Here is a 7,417-nt window from a genome sequence, read left to right as displayed (position 1 = left end):
ACATCTTCATTTGAGAGTACACTAAAAAAATTTCCGTGTCAGGATGCACCGAATCATCAACGGATCGGAAAAGAAGCACTGATCCAAAACAAAGTTAAAGAACCATTCCGCACAAGCGGAAATGGACCAGTCACGCCGCCAGGAACGGTAGAAAGTACAAAAAGTTTTTACTTACAAGAAGTTACAAATCTGGTTTTTAAAAATCGCATGGGGGTGAAGGAAAAAATATGTATATCATTGATCTTTTTAATTTTTGGGCTTGTTCGTACTTTCTCCTCCATTATCATAAAAACAACACAAAATAACCTGTGTGACTTTTCCGACTGTGTTTAACAACTTGTGATGAACTTTATAAAATTTGTCGATTTCTTTAAACGATGAAGTAAATGAAGTGCCTTTATTTGCATTGTTTTGTTTGTTACTGCTTTATCTTATATACAGGGATACTGCCGCTAAATGTCAAGAATTTCAGGTGTTTCTTCTCACCATTTGCAACAAAAAACTACCTATAAATCCTTGTCCAAATCTCAACGGGAAAGTAGTAATTTCAGGCTTTGGTTTTTTCGGCTTAGGTCCACTAAATTGCTTATAAACTTCAGAATTACCGACTGTAGCAAAATCTGGTTTAAGCCCCCTGAAAGAAGGTTAAACGTGCTATAAGGAAACTTATTTACAATGCAGAATTGATAAAAAATTCTGCTCGAAAATTTTCAGAAAAAACAAAAATGTTTACATTTGTAATTTTTAGAAAATGTTGGATTGATAATTATTAATAACTACAAACTCCTGGAGTTTTTCAAATTCCCTCAAAGGTTCCCCCTTCAATTAGCTTCTAGCGGTGTACCCGCCATTTTGGATTGTCCTTCTGGAAAGCCCAAAAATTATGCATTTTGTTGAGGAAAAAAACTGGTGTCGATGAAGGATGGCAAGTTCAATTTTCCAGGGTATCCGCTCGACTGTTGAATTACGTGTCAGTTCTTTATTGTTCATTGTTTTGTTTTATGTTGGTCATCATTATGTCCTCCTCAGGTCGGTGATTTAAATTATGCCTTTGTTTCCTAATGAACATCTTGCTGATTTGCATTTCACTGACGGTTACTGCAACAATAATGCTACTTCTGCAGGGAGAGACAGATACCAAGCTCGTTTTCCACATCGCAACGTTCCAGCAGTCGCACGTGCCAACTACTTCATCAGAAGCTGAGGGGAACTGGTTATTTCACATGTAGATCTACATCAATCTGCTGATTGTGTTCTCTCGTTCTTCGAGTTCCCTTCAGGTGGCACAAACCAGATTTTCGTACAGTCAGTAAATCTGATGTTTATAAGCTATTTAGTGGACGTAAATCGGAAAAAATACCCCAAAACCTGAAATTACTTCTTTACAGTGACATTTGTACAAGGGTTTATAGGAAGTTTTTTTATTGCAAATGGTGAGTAGAAACACCTGAAATTCCTGACATTTATCGCACATTTATTTTAGTCACTCTGTATAACAATAAGTTTGCTCAAACATTCCTAGATTTATGTTAATTGTGCCATAAAATAAAACACTAAGGCAATATTAATTTACGTTTCGTACGTTTATTATATTACTAATTAGGAAATATATAAACTTACGCAATTTTCAATTATGATTTTAAAAAAATGTAAACTACCCCTCGACGTTTTACAATCCACAAATATTTGCCAACCACTTTCATGAGGATCGGCGATAACGTGTTTTATCTCTTGTGACACATGTCGGCTATCCATGCCAAAATTGAATGATAAGTGACGCCGACGAGGAAAGAAAAAAAATGAATTAAAGCCTATTAGGATTGTCCATTGTCCGGGCTCCACTGATGGCGAGATAAAATCATCTTCATAAATAAAAGACACAAAAGTGAATGATCATAATTTCATAGCAATTCAAAACCAGTACATAATTTCAGTATGCTTATTCTGTTCTAAAATGGCGTTAGCTTTCAAAGGAATTGCCTCAAATAAATTTTACGTACCTTGACAAAGCCATTATATACATTTACATCCGTTTGCAGATGATACTCTTTTATATGTTAACAATGCCGTAGAAATATATTTTGCCATAGACAATTTTTATTATCTGATTATTGTTTTCTTAAAACTTCATAAGAAAGCCCACAAAGAAATAAGAACGTAGTGACCGAGTGGTTAGGGCATCGTATTGCAAGCGGATCTGGGATCGTAGCCCGGCATAGTCCAAGGATTTAATTGAAAATGGTATAAAAAAATACTGTAAATTGGGACCGTGCTGTATGACAGTAATTATTTTCCTGTTTAAATACAAAGCCCACGTACATCAGAAACATTGGCATAATACTTTGTTTAATGAAGTCATGACCTAATTTATTAGGTGTATGTACGTGTTAAACGGAATGAAACTGAAGGGTTACCGTGTTAGACTTCTGTGGACTGCAAAAGTGAGAAAGAACATTTCATATTTTAGGTCGTTTTCCATTTTATCTATTTATGTATTTCGTGTTCATGTATTGTCGTTATTATAAAAGACCAAGGGGTATTTATTGACAAAAAAATTGTCATTTCTAGAACATATAATATTCGGACTGAAAGCCTGATAGCACTAAAGCTTAAGAAATTGAGAGAAATTCCATGATAAATAACAATACAAAAAAACCTAATTATTCACTTAATCATTCTCACTTTCTGAGAGCAGGTCAAGGGCTACTGCTTCTTAAGACATCGAGGAGGATTATTGGGAAAACGTCAGGAGGTAGCTTTAGTAGAGTTGGAAGTTAGTGTGGAACAGTAACAGGACAGTTGTAGCAGGAGTTTGCAATACTTTTATAAATGGAACATCTAGGTCGTTATAGACAGTGCAATTGGAAACATAGAACGAGATGTTGACGAAGAATCTAAGAATCCGTGATTGTATGGTCTGTATTACCCGTATATTTGATGGTTTGGTTGAAAACTATTTTTCGAGCCGTATGCTGATATTGTTTCAGTGTTGATTTTTGTATTAGTAACTTATTGTCGAAGGAGAATTTATCGTCTTTTTGTAGCCTTTTAAGTAATCGGTATCAGTTCTATATTTTTAAGTCGGGTATTATCAAGTGTGTGTATTATTCCAGGTCAATTGCATGACTAGATAGGGTGAGGTTATAATATATTTAGGCAAAGTGATTCGACGGGGGGGGAAGGTTATGATTGAGAGTTTGTAGTGTTTAATATGATTCCCCATTTTTTGAACCATCGAACAATGGCATACAGTTGTGTCTGGAGAGTTCGTTGAGCTGTGACGTGGTCGGAGTTATTGAATATAATGGTAATGCGCATGTTAGTATAGCGGTGCCGGAGTGGGAAGGAATGTCTGCAAAATTTACTGAATACACTACTTACAAAGGAAAAATGAAAGGATCCGATCTATTTGATAATACTCCTTTTGAAGCAATCACTAAGACAACGAGGATAAAATGAATGTTGAAAAGCAGAAAAGTGCAGGTCTCAACGTTCCAAGAAAAAGTAGAAACAGTGGTGGTGAGAGTGTCTGCAAAGAGGAATCCTCTCACCCTTGATGTGGGATGTGGTTGTGTACGTCCTCATAGGCAAACTAAATGAAAACGGGTTTATACCCAATGCTATCCGAATAACATTGTGATACTTGTCAGAGGAAACTTTGCCTCAACATTAATAGAGCTCACCGAAAGAATACTAAACATGGTGGAACAATAGTGCTCGCCATGGACTCAGGGCATACCTCTCAAAAACTACACTGCTGCAATTAAAAAACCATGTTAAATACCTAAGAATAATCTTTGAAAATAACTTAATCTGGAGCCATCACTTGCAGCACCTCGTGAAAAAATTATTTCTCTAATGACCACAAGAAGAACTAGACAAATCTTGGGGACTAAAACTAGAAGTGGTCATTGCCTCTCAGTAATAAGGCCCAAAAGTTCTGTCAGTTTTATTATACATTTGTTAACTAGTTATGTACAATGAAGTAAATACATAATTAATCTTAATCTTAATCTTTATTTAATATTATCTACATTTAATATACTTGTAACTTAATATGCCATTAGCTTATACCTTTAAGAGTCAATGAGTCATAAGTCATTGAATCTTTGAGATTTTGGGTCTAGCAATTATTACTGTTTTTGTAATTTTGGTCGTTTCGAATCATCTGCCGTTTTACAGATACAAACAGAAAATATAGGCGGATGACAACGAGAGGAAAAACCAAAGCGCTGGTTCATCACCCAACAGACCTCAAGAAAAAATCTCACATTTACTTGTTTTTAGCAATAAATTCAAATTTAGTAAACTCGTTGAATGGTCAAACGTATCCCATGAAATAAAAGATTGAGATTATATTTTATTTCAATACTTTTCGTTGTAAGATAATTTTAAATAGATTTGGCAGATTTATCTCAAATTCAAGGAAGATCAAATATAATTTGATATTGTGACATATTTAATTGGAAACATCATGGTGTGACATCCACCGACCAAAGAGGTCCTGGTCGTGTCGAATCGCGTCCAAAATTTATTTTAAATGTCCCCGTGTCGGATTCTGCCTGGTGGCAGGTGTTTGTTGGTTTAAGGGGTGGCCGCCCCGCACCCTGCAGGCTTCACTGGGCCCGCACAAAAGGCGCACGTTTAATTTGCTGAACAGTCAGTCGGCCGGATTGGCGTAGGGGGCCCTCGAATCAATACCAGTAAATCAGGGCTCTGACTCATTCCGCGCCACCATTCCTCATCATCGCTGGATTGTCTGCCCAGGCCGAAAGCACACAACAAAGACCCCTGGAGGCAAGGGTTTTCATTATTTTCTTTTGGAAAAATTAAAAACCGTTCCCTGAAATGTTATGATTTGGGAAGTCGGACGAAGGTATATCAATGCACAGTTGGTTTCTTCTGAATATATTTTCTGCCCTCTACTGCCGAATGGCTCGATGTACTGCCTCACCCTATAGATAAAAAATGTTCTGTCCCTGGAAAATCGACTTGGTAAAAACAGTACTTTTCCTAAAGATATGATAGATCTCCGACTAAAATGAAGTTATAAAACTGACTTTTAAGACAACCCGTCACCATCAATGAGGCTTTCGTCCTTTACATTGGCTAATGCTAAAAGAGCTATGTGGCGGAAAAGATATCATTTAAGTAGTATTTATATGCTAGTAATTATATGTTTTAAAAGAAAATAATCGGTCAAATAATTAAAGAACCAATTTTGGAAAAGTATTTTGGTGAAAAGTTGAGACGGGTGGAACTATCTAGGTGGTCCGCAAATCATCCATATAGTCCGTATAGAACCGTATTGGTCCACGGCCTAAAAACTGTTCTATTTCACGATACTCAAACGCAGTTGATGGTAGTAAATTTTAGTAAATGAAAAAAATTATAATGTCAAATTTGTAGGGCAATAATACCGTACTTAAAATGAATGTTTATTTCTATATAATTGACTATGGTTTAGTTAATTTTTTTGATAACCTTATAGACTTCGACATTGCATATCATTAAGAGATGTGACTGAAATAATCTCTACACATTTAGTATTTCTTAATCGACTGGTCTTGTTTAAGCTTAAATACCCTCATTGTTTAAAAATCTATATCGCGATCTGAGTATATCTCAAATCGCCAACTGCTCCTACATTACAAGCACAATCCTTGATACTGTCATTGCACAAAATAAGGGATTACACGTGTAATCCGGCTGGAAAGAGACGTTTAAAGGGAGTTATTTAAATGACAATTAAATCTGAAAGTAGATTATCCCCGGATGCGATGTAATGGTTTGATAAGGGTGGGAGGGCGTCTTCTCCCCGTGCGCAGCGGACCCTCCCTTTTCAAAAAGCTCTAATGTGTCATAAGCGCCCTAAGCCCACTTCCCTTCCCACCTGTTCAACTCTCCCTTTTCTGGGGGCCTGCAGGACGTTTGTCGTTGATAAGGAACAGGGTGTTATAAATTTCGATCATATTTGTACGCTATTAGTAGTGATCATATTTATGCAATGCATTAGTAGTTAATTGTATTGAGATAAAAATGGTCGAGAAACTTAAAGCATGTTCATCTGGTTGGTCACAGCCCTGAGGATAGTCGTTAGGGATACGGTTTAAAAGAAAAGTATCCTTACTGTACTTATCGATCAAATCGAAAGAATGGTATCATTATTTTAAAAAGTATTGAAAGAAGAGTTAAAAAGGATCTAAAAGAAATAAATTGTCCGAAACAATTACTTAAAATACATTCTATTGGATAAGGAAGAATCTCGATACAAAGTGGGTCAATTAATTATACATGCATTCTGTGGGGTGTCGAACATGTAAATTGATTGTTACCGGTTATTTTGGCCGATGACATAAAGGATCTGACTGACCAAGGATTATCAAATTACCCGATAGGTAGTTAACTTAAATATTGTCTTACTGTGACATGCATTTTGTAGCACCTTCTAGTATTTAAAATAATCCGTTCATAAAGGACAAATCTTGAAGTAAAAATTCATATTTTTCGCTTACAGTCCGTTTCTTTTAGTCCATTAACAAATTTTTGTAGTGTCTCCAAAAATCTTAAGGGTGACTTCCAATCCTTCAGTATGCAATACTGCTAAAGAGCTAGTGAGATTTCCTCCTGCAGTTAGAGGGTGATGAATTGCATTTTGATCGTAACCTATCATTTTGATCTGTCAAACCTCCCGGGGTTGGTATATCAAAAACGTTTTGGCTTTTCGCCATCATCAGTGGGTCCACGTGATTCTTCTCTTTTTTCTTTAGTTTTTGTGTCTTTATTGGATTCTATCGGCGTTTTGTTGTTCGAGTCAGTCTTTGTGATCTTTGTTTGGTTTATCTTTTTAATTTATATCGTGTTTTGAATGGTGCAAACGATGCATGTGAATCGTTTTTAATTATTAATTTTTTTTACGAGGGTTTGCAACGGCAGAGGTTATATCACCCCTCTGGGTGCCGGTGTTTTTGAAAAAAGCCCATTTATAAGTATGTCGAGTTCGAATGCAGGGCCACTGGATTCGAACCCGGCACCTTTACCTTACAGTGATGAGCGCCGTGTCAACGCCTAAACCGTTGCCGCCATCGGCGCCCCCAATTGTTTTTAGTGTTAAATGTATTGTTTGTAAATTTCTAAGTTTTAACGTATTTTTTTGGTCATTTGTGCATGTTCGGAAGTAAGTTCATGCTTGTCTGACTCGTTTAGAGTTCGTGATGGTTTTCTGTTATGTCGTATATTTTGATAATCCGTCATTGTCCTTAAAAGATTTTATAGTTGTTTGTTTCTGTCTTTTATTTCTCGTCTTGTCTGACCGATGTATTTGTCCCCTACCCGTATGTGATGGCGTTTATTCCATTCTTGTCATGTTTATATGTTTATTTCAAATATATGTATATGTAATGTTCATATATATGTA

The sequence above is a fragment of the Cimex lectularius genome, unplaced genomic scaffold (genome assembly GCF_000648675.2).
Source record: "Cimex lectularius strain Harlan isolate CLEC.00 unplaced genomic scaffold, Clec_2.1 scaffold247, whole genome shotgun sequence".
Classification (NCBI taxonomy): Eukaryota; Metazoa; Arthropoda; class Insecta; order Hemiptera; family Cimicidae; genus Cimex; species Cimex lectularius.
The sequence above is the reverse complement of the archived record's forward strand: the minus strand, read 5'-3'. Positions refer to the sequence as shown.